The sequence below is a fragment of the Haliotis asinina genome, chromosome 15 (genome assembly GCF_037392515.1).
Source record: "Haliotis asinina isolate JCU_RB_2024 chromosome 15, JCU_Hal_asi_v2, whole genome shotgun sequence".
In the NCBI taxonomy this organism is placed as follows: Eukaryota; Metazoa; Mollusca; class Gastropoda; order Lepetellida; family Haliotidae; genus Haliotis; species Haliotis asinina.
The window spans coordinates 45,831,248-45,844,259 of NC_090294.1; the positions used below are offsets into that span (position 1 = coordinate 45,831,248).

Genomic DNA, 13,012 nt, shown 5'->3' on the forward strand with positions numbered 1-13,012 from the left:
TATATGTGTTATTCATTTCTGACAGGATGTACGGACAGGCGTAATACTATAAATCCAAAAACCTGAATGCCATAATAATGACTATGATACCCTGCTTCTTGGAATACTGATTTATGTTGGTGTAATTCATTGTAAAGACTGACGTAGCTATGTAACATTATTTCTATTGAGATTCAATCGAATTTCAATGCCTTGTTTTCTTAATAAGCAAATGTATGGAGTGTACACCTGTCTAATGTACTATGGTGTGAATGGTACTATCTTTAGATGTTGTGGATGTTCCCAGTTCTCAAGCGAGTGAGTGAGTTACCATTTAAAGCCACATAGCCCATATTTTAGCTACAAGTTCTTAACACACGGTGAATACAGTTGATCCAGTTTTTAAGATATATGCATTCACAAACACAAAGACCCTGGAACTTCATTCCTGTAGATATCAAATCTGTCGACCCTGTTCAATCCTTCAAAAAGTCTCGAGTGTGTTGAAACGTTTTTGTTCAGCCAATGACTTATGTCTACTACTCTCCTGAAAAGCGCCATTGAGCATGACTAGCCTGGAAATCAGACGCTATTAGTAAATTATTCAAGTTATATTCTATATGCAAATATATTCTGTCTCCGAAGACAAAGAAAAGCCCACAGAGGCGTAACTCTGTCAGGGGTTAGCACGCGCACGCGCACGCAAGTGAAACTGACAGTGTTGACTAACGGTGAAAGTTGCTTTAATTAACGACATTAACAATTACAAAGAATATTTTTTTCAGATATAATGCATAACGTCAGTAAATGCCTCATGTTCTCAAGTTTCTTACAGCTCTCAATTTTCTTCATGACTTTATCGTGTCAGTTTATACCAAGAGCTTGGTTGGTACGGGACAAAGCCTTGCAGAGTCGTTACGGAGTTACGTCCCTTTTACGTGTCAGCATTTCATCACGTCACTCGGGGCATTTTTATGCAAATCGTGGTATCACGCCTCTTCAATCGATATACTTTTTTTTCTAAGAAAGGTGGCGAAAGACTGTTTACGTGTTTAAGACGTATTGAATTAATGAGTGAGTGAGTAGCCCCTGCTTGTTGTAAGGTGAGACAAATGGGATTTGGTGATAAGGTTCGCTCAGTTGGTTGACACACGTCATCATACCCCAGCTGGGTAAACCACTGCGCATGAGACTGATCTCCAGTCTTTTAGACTACATATATAGTATATGCATGGTGTTGATCACTGGATTGTCTGGTTCAGACTCGATTAGTAACATCCGGGATGGGACTCAACTCCAAATAAGCTAGATTACGTAATCTCAAATATGGGATAGTTTATTGTATAACATACGCAGTATCTAAGAAGGCCATAAAAGTCCATTTTAGAATAAAATGTGCACCCATCATGCTGTCCAAAGGCTGAAAAATCTTACCTACAAGTTTAACTCTCTCACTCTTATGCATCAAGTGTATAGCCTGTCGACAAAGGACAGTAAAACATCTAGAATGTCAGAGAAAAGAATGTAAAACTAGTGATTATACCCAAATCAGTTTATCTCTAAAGGACAAGACAATATAAAAATGGGCTATAGTTTGCTAACAACTGAAGGTAGATCACCATACTAGGGACCATGGGGACTTAAAGTACTTTTGCTACCTGCATGGACCCTAGCAGGATGTACATCATCCCCTCAGCCGTCAGCAAATTGGGAAATCTAGCCATACAGCTAAAAAAGACATTTATTCTACGATCAAAAAAGGTGCAAAGTTGTAACTTACTTTGAATGTTTGTGGACTGACGTACCCTCTCAGGAGGACAAGAGTTTTACAGTACTTCAACCCCCACATCCAACATAAGCGTCATGTTACCTGCTTCACGCTATTACCCGGGTACAGTGTGTGAAGCAAGGTTCACACACATTGTGGCTCTTCGACAACATACATACATGTCGAGCAAATATGATCCACAAGTCTAACCATATGGCCATTGCCGAACAGTCACTAATCACAACATCAAGTGCAACATGGAACCGGCCTGGCTAACCACGTGTTACTGATAACATAATGCTTACTCTCCAACAAACTATTCATAATGTTCGATAAATGAGCAGCAATCCGAGTGAGTGAGTGAGTTGGGTGTGTCGTTAATTGTGCGTGTTAAACAAAGTAAAGGACGTGAGTGAGTGAGTGAGTGAGTGAGTGAGTTGGGTTTAACGTCTTCTTTAGCAGTATTCCAGAAATACTACGACGGCGGGGTACTTCAATTCCGATGGATGTGCTGTTCCTGATGGCAACAGTTACAATCATAGTCCTTGCTTCCTTGTTGATAGGAAGTTAAGAAACATTATCCAGGATGACAAAAATGTTATGAACACTGGGGAAAGGTCAGGTTAAACGTGAACACCCAGGTTACGGTTACAGGTTACAATATAGCTACATCTGATCCCACATATCGCAACCAACTATGTGTTCTCCAGGGTCATGATGCCATGTTACAATACTTAGACTGTTTACTGAGAAAGGGAAGATAAAAAATCCATGAAAGTGAATCCATACTGGTTGCAATTCTCGTTAAATCCCTCATAGAAAACCATCCTAAATATCATCCTAATGCTGAGTCATAAATATATACTATAGTTGACAACATGTGGTTCCTGTGCTAATTCATACATGATTATGGAGGAGATAAAAGTTATTTGATTAAACTCAAAACTCGAGTTTCTTGCAAACTGATAACAGAGTGAGTGAGTGAGTTATCATTTAACGACACATGGGCAATATTGCCGCCATTTAACACTGAAATAGAATATATGTATATTTTAAAAATATCGACGAAGGACAGTAAAACAACTAGAATATCACAACTAGAATTAAAACTAGCATGGAAAGTTACATCTAAAATCACTAGTTGGACAAGACAATATATAACCAGACTATAGACCGCCAACAACAGGAGACAGATCATCAGACCAGGAGCAATGGGGACTTACAATACCTTTGCTACCTACATGGACCCTAGTTGGATTTACATCATACCTTCAGCTACTGGCGAGTGTAGCAAATGTTAGCTACAGTTAAAACACAAGAATACTAGGTCTAACAATCCTGGTAAGTTTGAATATACTTCAAATGTTTTGGGACACGTACACTGATAACGGAAAAATATTTCTTTTTCTCTACATTGACCTCATGCAAGATTTATACACTGTACAACCATGGTGGTAAACTTGAATAGTGTTGTAAATTACACCCAGTAATGGTGAGTTGGGGATTTAGGAGACAGTAAAGGTAAGAAAGGTTGAATAGGCTTGATTTGTATGAGGTAAAATCAGTAGTAACAATAAAGAGATATGCAATAAATAGATGTGCATTATTTGTTATAAAATTAAACCAAACCGTGAGTGAGTGATTTAGTTTTACGCCGCACTCACTATGGTGGTGGTAGTGTGCGTGCGTGCGTGCGTGCATACGTGCGTGTGTGTGTGGATAGGGGTTATCACATACATACTGCCTGACATCCACATATTGGGCAAGTGTTAAATCGGCAATTCTGTTATAAATTCAGTTGTTTTCCTTGTTTTTTAAAATATCATTTTTTCAAAATTCCATTGATTTTGTCTTTTAGGCATTATTTCGGGTTGGATGATAAGGTGATCATGTGAGTTTCAGATACAGCGTGTTTGACACACCTAATGTGATTGTCAGGAGAAGTGATATCGTCTTTCTGTACGCCTCACTGTGTGAGAATAGTCACAACATAAGAGGAGAAGAATGAAGAAAACATATTTATTCAGACATGTTGTCGAATTCACGTAACAGCGATTAACCTCAAAATACGTTTGTGTAAATTAATGGTCCCCTTAGCGGAAGTAAAACACCGCTCCCTGCCTCAAGGCATCTTGGGATGGTCCGTAATGGCCGAAACATCATCAGAAAGGTTTCAGTCAATAAACCTTATGAATCCTCTCCATCTCTAAGTCTGTCAACCTCAAAACAGTACACACGTAATATTACAAAATTTGCATTCCATATGGGTCATAGATAATTGTCAGATAACAGCCATTATTTGTTGCGTGAGTGCATTTTCAGAGAGTGACGATTCTCAAAGTACAGGTGAATTTGACTGACGAACTATATACAGCCGAGCTTCCGATTCTGCAGTCACCTTTGTGTTTAACTCTCACTCAGATCCTCTGATTGGCTTCATCCTGAGTAGGCCACTTCAAAGCGTGATGAAATCCGATACAGTATTTCTCACTCTTACTGAAAATGTGATCTAATTTGGTTCTTTGAAATTAATTTTGAATCTTGCTCTCTTTCCTGCAGTCGACATGGTGAAAATTCAATGCTAATACTTCTCTCTGCTGCAGCTGTGTATGTAACATTCTGTCCATGCGCGTATTACACTAACACTACCCGAGACAAAGCTCTTGCAGCGTGTCTCAATCTCCTGCATTTTTAGGGCTCCTTGCTGCTAAGCAGGAGACCTATTGTAATCGTTCGTGTTTTTATTATGATTATTATTATTTATTATTCCGCCGGATTTTGTACCAGAGCTACAAAGAGCACCAGTGGACAGAATCGCTTGAAAAAAATCAGGCAGATGCCCATCGAGGCTGTAGGCCCAATAGCAAAGGGGAGATAAATCAAAATCCATTTATTTTTTTCAATTTCAACTTCAAATATCTCCAGAACTGCTGATCCTACGAGTTCTAGATTTCTTGAGCAGATGCGCAATCAAAATGTCTAGAATTTCGCCTCGACGGGTCGAGTCGCTAAAATGCACCGTTTGGCCGCTATTTTGGATTCCAGTTTTCGGTGCTGTTTTTCAAGCAAAATCCCCACTGCTTTGCTCTCAAAATCTGCTCTCAAACTGCAAGAGCTACGGCTTTCAAACTTTCCAGACTTTGTGGCTAGGCATTTCTCTGGCCAGAGGCATCGGCAAATCTGGATATCTAGATACGATGGCCGCCATATTGGATACTACTTTTGGGCAAAATGTGTCTTCAAAACCTTACACTGGCTTCTTTAAAAAAATTCTTTCAAAGAAAACATAGCAGATACAAGACTTTTAATGCTTGATTTGAACTTGTCTATGGTTGTTGAACAATTTCTGTTCTTGGTCATATGTCAAAAGTCACGTGATGCGGCGGCCATATTGGATTAAAGATGTTTTAAGGAAATTTGCAGTTTTTGTGGGATAGGCATTTTCCGCAATCCGTAACTCGGAATGTATCGACTGTAGAGATCTGTAATTTTGCAGATTTAGTGTATATACCTCCAACATCAAGAATTTCGAGCTATGTTGCGATATCTTTATTACTTACTCATATCTAGATGTTTACTTTTGTTGTTTATTTTCAACTCAGATGTATTTTCAAAAATTCGCAGCACAATTACTATTACAGCTATGCAGCTAAACTTTTGCAGTGTGTAGTAGCTTGATGTGTTGAACATTTTTTGTTCTTTGATGCATGTCAAAATGTGAATTGTTTGGCAGCCATGTTGGATTTCGGCAAAATATGATGACACTACCTAAGAAACGGCGTATCTGCTCAGGGTCTGCACAGAAAGTCGTGAAAATTGGCATTATGCATTAGCGGGGACCGCTTAACATTTCGTCTTCTTACATGTATATCAAAAGTTTCATCGTTTGGCGACCATATGGCTTTGGAAATTGAAGAAATCCATTATTCGTCTAAAACGGCATAAAACAGCATATAACTCCATTAGTATTGATCCAATCGCTTCCACATTTGGTATGTGGCTTGGTCATGTGATGGCGATCAGGTTGGCTACTAGGTCAAAATTCGATATCTCTAGCCGTTTGACCGCCATCTTGGATTGAAGATTTTTGTTTTTCGGGGTCGCCAAAGCAACAGAAGGTGCAATCCAAATGACTTGACTTTTATAGCATCATTAGGCACAGACAAGAGGATGCTATGTGCAAAATCTCAACTCTGTACGTTGAATAGCAACTGTGTTTCATGTACTGTATACAAGATGGCATCCAATTAAAGGCATTCGTCACTGAAGCTGATATCATTGGCCTGAACCTGAGAGACAACTCTGTATCATCTGCACATTAGGGAAACTTGTTCTGTTAATAGATGTACTAGTTTTGTGACTGTTTGAACAAAGATTCCTCTTCCTTTAAGATTCATGATATCTAAGTGATATTTTTCAATCAACGAAAAAAAATTTTGAGTACAGCTTCTAGAAACTTCCAGAAGTTCCAGAAGTTCGACTATTAGTGATACCATTCATATTAACTAACCATTACTACTTTCAACGTTAACGTGTGTTTCAACAACTGAGTTGTATTGAACGCAAGGAGCCCTCATCGTTGCTTGCAACTATATTCTTTCTTTTTTTATACTTCTTTATATGTTAACAATGAATGTGCATGATGGCTATAGCACACATATGAAACTGAGTGTCAAGTACTTTCATGGATTAAAAATTTGGAATTTTACTTGGTTGGTAGACGAAATAACTTTTTCGGTCTGTATACTTGCTTTGTCTTTCAGACACTGTGTTCCATGTGAATACGTTGTATAAGTAAATAGTCCATCAGGGGCAAGGATGTGCTATATTTAGATTTGTGCTATATTTAGAATGAGTATCGAAGGTATTTTAGGCTACTACAGCCGTATGGGCCTTACCATAATAATCTGGGGGCGATGGGGTAGCCCAGTGGTTAAAGTGTCCGCCTGTCATATATTAATATGAATTGCAAAAATTCCCATGGCTGCGAATGTTTCGAGAATTAGAGGTTCGGTTTTGATATGTGTGATGAGGTGTGGTGTGGTCTGGTGTGTCTGATGGGCATTCACCTAACCACCCATACACAACCATCGTAACCCCTTTCATATTGGTTCAGTTACTTCCCAGTGTTTATGTCGAGCGGTTTTCTAAACTATCTTCGTGTTCTTTATAAAACGCATCACTGACTAAAATATGTCCGATGCTCTTTCTTATTCCCCACATTCCCTATGTTTTATCAAATGAAGAGTTTCTTAGTCTTTGCATGTGTTTATGACATTTCCCACCGGTAGAACAGGATACGCTCACATTTTCGCAAGCACCTTGTGTCATCTCTATGTCGATAGTGACTCACAAACACATCCTCATGGTACAGTCGGAGTCCTACAATGACTGCTCTTGGCAGATATTTCGTACGGATGCTGACTGTGGAAATGGTTTTGCCATTTATACGGTCATTCCAAATTTACTCTATCCGACAAAGATCCGGATTAGGACTGATCTTCAGTAACCCATGTTTGTCGTAAGAGGCAACTATCAGGATCGGATGGTCAGGCTCCTCAACTTCTTTGACACATGTCATCGTGTCCCAACTGCGCAGATAAATGCTGATGCGTGCTGATCACTGCATTGGTCCAGACTCGATTATTTACAGACGGCCACCATATACCTGGAATATTGCTGAGTGCGGCGTAAAAGTAAACTCAATCACCCATCTTAAACTACGTTAGTTGACAAACATTTGATTTGTGTATAATTAATATCCTTCTAATATTTGTGTATAATTGCTATCCTTTGATGTTAAATAAGATAGTCACCGGAACGCAGGCTCTTATCGCTTGAAATGACAAAAAGTTCTTTTTAAAGCGCTGGAACATTGCATAATTGCAGTTTAGATCTTCACCATCCCCAGCGTTACAACCTGATTTGCTATCTTATCTCTTTAAATATGATGCAATCTCACGACTTAGAATGACTCAACAGATTTCTTTGTCACATTTCGTCATCAAGCTAACATATATAAGTGAATGTTAATCATCTTCTTCACTTCAACTGGAACAATGCTGCTGTCAACATCAACATTGCTGCTGGTCGTTGCTTACGTGCAACTTGCCATGTCCATGGTATCGCCTACATCTCCGTGACGACGGATAACTTGACGGCGTCCACACAGTTCTACACTCAGGTTATGGGAGGGATGCTGGTGCCAGAGTTGACCTTCACCTTCAGTGAAGACTCTCACTACTACCGGATGTTCCAAAAGGAGATCCTGGACGCCAGAACACAAGGGACTGTCCCTGCCCAGCTGGGAGTACCAGATATAAGGGATAACGGTACTCACGAGGTCAGTACATATACAATGGAGATATTCATGAGGTCAGTAAAAGCGCGATAACTGCAGTCAGCAATATGGTATATTTGATATGACAGCTCTTATAACGACAGCACATAAAGAAAGAATTTATTATTTTGGACAATTGTGTTCCTCGTCCCCAAAGCTCACGGTGTGCAGACCTGTAAAAGACATAAGATATATTTACAGCCAATTTATGGAGCCTGGACAATGTTTTATATTTTGAGTTCTCACTTCATTGCAAGGTTTTATGCATTTAGCTGAGTTTCGCAAGTCAGATTTACTGGAATATCTAAACAGTAATATAAACTTATGAACACTTTGTCTAACCTAAATAGGAGCCTTTAATACCTAACTGTGAATATTTAGGGCAAATCGAAATAAAATGGTACTCATCTTCGATAAAGATTTTACTCTGGTTATTGCAATAATCACTAGTACGATCTTCCCTTAGAATATTAATGCATGTATATAGGACAAGAGAAGTCATAAGGTGATATACTGGCGCCATCTGTATGGCACTGAGACTTTTCTGACTTATTTACTAGTATCTGCAAACAATCTGAGAGAACAGATTCTTTTAACCAGACTTCGTCTCAGGCATTCGTGTTGGTGAGTATCTCAGCATTAGTGATTAAAATATTTCCTCAAATTGCAGTGTTATCAAGTAGATAGTGGGGCGCATTATTCACTGCATTGCCAAAAATACTTACATCATCGTAGGGCGATGGTGGAATCTCTTACAACTCACAAAACTGACATCTCATCACTATTGTGCTCAAGAAATATTGTTCGAAATGAAGTTCTGAATGCCATTCCTGATCACGTATAAACGCATGTAGAAGCTCTTCTTCTTTATATAGGTTTTAAAACTTAACAACTCGTTATGGGCAAAGTGTAAATGGGTCTAGTTGTCAGAATACCCATTAAACTTTTAATGATCAATCAATCAATCTGCATGGTAGCATATGCTAAGGTTGCGCAGTCGAGGTCTCGATAATGTAGTTATTACAACTTGAACTTATAACATTGAATCTACATAACATGGATAAGGAATTTGTTGATGATTGTTTATCCTCTAATGTAGTTCAGAGAACAGTGTTGAATGGCATTTACTATGTCTAGTTTCCTTAGCACAGGACGAAGTTGGAATGATAACTATGAGTGTGTACGTGACCTTCAGTTTGAGGAATTTCAAAATTTCAACACGTGAATTAAAACTATTCTTCGAAGAATAGCTCCAGCATACACTCTACTAACAGCATCTGTGTTGGAGAAGAAGGATTTGGCATGTACCGACGTTGGTACAATTTACCACAGAGCTGACAAGGTTTTACGTCAGTTTGGAATCTGTTAATCCACATCGCCAGGTCATCCCACAAATGGTCCGTGGGAATCACATCTTGTGAATAGTCAGTTCAGTCCAAACTGTTGGGTCACGTTCTGCGTCATTCCAGAAACACGGGGACGTGTCATTGTATGTTGGAAATCAACCGACAATGTTGACGTCGGAACAGAGCACCTGAGGTCTTAAGGAACATTGATCCACATTACACGGTGTTGTCAGATTACCATGGTTTACACGATGGACGCTGCTGAAACGTTCGTATAATGCTCCCCGGACCATGAGACTGCAATCACAACACAGCCTTTGTTGTCTAGCATTAGTTCAACTTTCACGACGTCCTGCATACTCGCGTTATCATCCGCAAATGAATGTAGTAAGACTCGTCAGATCAACAGAAGGAAAGCCATGGTTGTCATGTTTGAGAAATTGAGGTCAGACGTTACGGGATTGCAAAACACGACACCGTAAGGACGCCACTGACGCACTCTAGCTTCTTCAAGCTGTTGGATGACTGAACTGGGGTGAAGTTGTCTCTCATGTCTACCGACCATGGCTGCTGCAGTCACTGTTACCTGTCTCACCTGTGTATGGGGTGTGACATTCCAATTTGTGAGACTTGTCAATCTGTTTCAAGGGTAAATTATTCTGGTGGAGAATTGTTACCTGTAGATATAGAAACGTTTGACAACGGCTGTCCACTTCCTCGGGTACTCCGTGAGCATGCTCTCATTCTTGTAAACTCAGTCTTGGCATCTCTTCAAATCGCCGTTGTCCTCTTGCTGTTTTGAAGAACTGTTTACTCTGGTAATTTCAATACGGGAATGGACGGGATAGAATAGGCCTTCAGCAACCCATGCTTGCCATAAAAGGCGACTCTGCTTGTCGTAAGATGCGACTAACGGGATCGGGTGGTCAGGCTCGCTGACTTGGTTGACAGAATTGTGCAGATCGATGCTCATACTGTTGATCACTGTATTATCTGGTCCAGACTCGATTATTTACAGACCGCCGCCATATAACTGGACTATTGCTGAGTGCACTGGCTCACTCACTCAATAAGGGGATGTGTGTCTTCGGGGTCTGTTCCGTTTCCAGAAACACCAGTGCACGTACTTGTTTTGTATATTTAAACATTCACCACTTCATAAATGTCTGTGCATGTCTAAAGATATTATCCTGAAAAAATAACTCAACTGTATCAATATTTTCCTTAATGATTAGTTGTGTGCAAAAAACAAAAACCCACATTTTGATTTAGTGAGTGAGCGAGTTTAGTTTTCCCGTCGCACTCATTTAATATAATGAATTTTAAAGGATATTAGAAGGATATGAAAAGGATATTAATTAACAAATCAAATGTTCTTCAGCTAACGTAGGTGAAGATGAGTGAATGAGTGAGTGAGTAAGTGAGTGAGTGAGTAAGTTTAATTTTACCCGGCACTGGGCAGTATTCCATCTACATGACGGCGGCCTGTAAATAATCGAGTCTGAACCAGACAATCCAGTGAACAACAGCATGAACATAGATTGGGAACTTATTTACCAGTACATGTATCGGCAAACAATCTGACAGAAGAGATTCTTTTAACCAGGCATTCGTGTTGGTGCGTATCTTACTGATAAAAATGGCTGTGTCAGCCAAGTGAGCGAGTCTGACCACCCGATCCCGTTAGTCGCCTCTTACGACAAGCAGAGTCGCCTTCCATGGCAAGCATAGGTTACTGAGGACCTATTCTAGCCCGGATCTTCTCGAGTTGGTTTATCATAAATGCGTGCATCGGTATCTGTCGAATAACCATCCGATTACCTTTGATCATTTAAGTTCATATCACAGACACAAAATCTTTAATCTGAAGTTGTCATGTTAAATATGAACAGGAAATGATGTCATCAAAACGTCTTACCACTTAGAAAGTTTGCTTCGGTATGTAGAGTGTTTATGATGTTCAAATTGAAATAATAAAAAAGTTCAAAAATATATATCAAACTTCAAACGGTTCATGATTTGATATAATGTATATAATCTAAATAATTAATGTATTCAATGTATTACTTTAATTTCAGTGTATTATTCGCCTTTTGTATATACCTTTCTGTCCCTGTTCCTATAGTTTGTTTCACTTTTGCATGCAAGCACTGTAAATAAGAGAGGGTTTCACTAAGTAGGAATAAATTGTACCCAATCCATTCTCTTGAATAAATAGTCATAAGTATTATGATATAAAGATATTGTATCACTGGCTCGGTGTAAATGATAATATATGTATTTGCATTTGAAGGTGCGAGGGAACTTCATCATCTTTGATAACAGCATTATCCAGCTGGTAGAGTATGTTGAAAAATCATCGTCGTTGGTCTTCGACTTGCGTGACCGTCGCACCAGTTCTGCCTATATTGGAGCCCCAATGGTATGCTTCTGGGTCAAGGACGACGTGGATTTCAACCACTACATCGCTGAACTTGAAAAAAGATCACGTAATTTAGGTTTTGATGAGGTCAAGGTCAACAGACCAGTAACAGTTCACAGTGAGGCTGAGCGACTAGCCGTTCCCGAGAAAGAACTTGGTATTACCTTCAACAGTGGACCCTTTGATGGTTTATCAATGGCATTTTTTAAAGGTCCTAGGGGAGAGCGACTCGAACTCAACAGAATTACGAAAGCATACAAATATTATCTTGGCAGTGAATACTGCCAACGACAAGGAGTGGCGACAGCCCTCTTGAACAACCAGCCTGACAATCGATGGAAAAAAGCTGCTGGAGTCAGTGGTCAGACTTATGGAATATTCGAGTTTGCTGTAAGAACAGATGATCTTCAGAAGTCCGTCAACTTCTACACACAGGTCCTTGGTGCAGACTTGGTTCGTAAACCACTGGTGGGCATCGGCCTTCAGGGAGATGATGTTCAAAACATGTTGTTCCAGAAAGAAATTCTTGATGCAGAATCTTGGGGAGTGGACATTGGACAAATAGGGGTTCCAAATATCTCTCTGGCAGGACCTGACAGAAGTGATCTTAGATTTAACCTGTTTGATAACCACGTAGTGAAGAATGTCGAGTACACTGCTGGTAAATCTTTGTCAGATCCCAAGTTCAATCCCAGGTACAACTGGAGTAGTCCTGCCTACATCAACAACATGCACGTCGCCTTCTTCGTTGACTCAAGTGTTGATCTGAACAAATTCCTACAGAGCGCAGAGCGAAAGGCTGCCAGGAATCCGTCCCCGGAGTTTAAGATCAACAGAGTCGTTGATGTGCAGACATTAGGGGCTAGCGTTCCCTTATCACAATACAGTGAAGAGTTCACTGATGGGCCGCTGAAAGGTTTCAACTATGTGTATGCTAAGGGCCCAGCAGGGGAGCAAATGTCCTTTGTTCAGTTCAAGGGTCCAGCGGAAGCTAAACTGAAGTCAGCCCTGTTGAAGTATTCGGCTGTCAATACAGCCTTCAAAGAGACAAATCCGTGGGCCAGAAAAGAATATGACGCGTATTGCTCTAAATATTCTAGCAATCCGGTTGTTGGCTAAACTTACATTCCGAAATAAAATTTGTCAGTTGGATGCAA

The 13,012-nt window shown here is 39.8% G+C and overlaps 1 pseudogene; it reads left to right on the forward strand.

The window, feature by feature from the left end:
• Positions 1-7,773: 7,773 nt before the first annotated feature.
• On the forward strand, positions 7,774-13,012 carry LOC137266400 (uncharacterized; annotated as a pseudogene).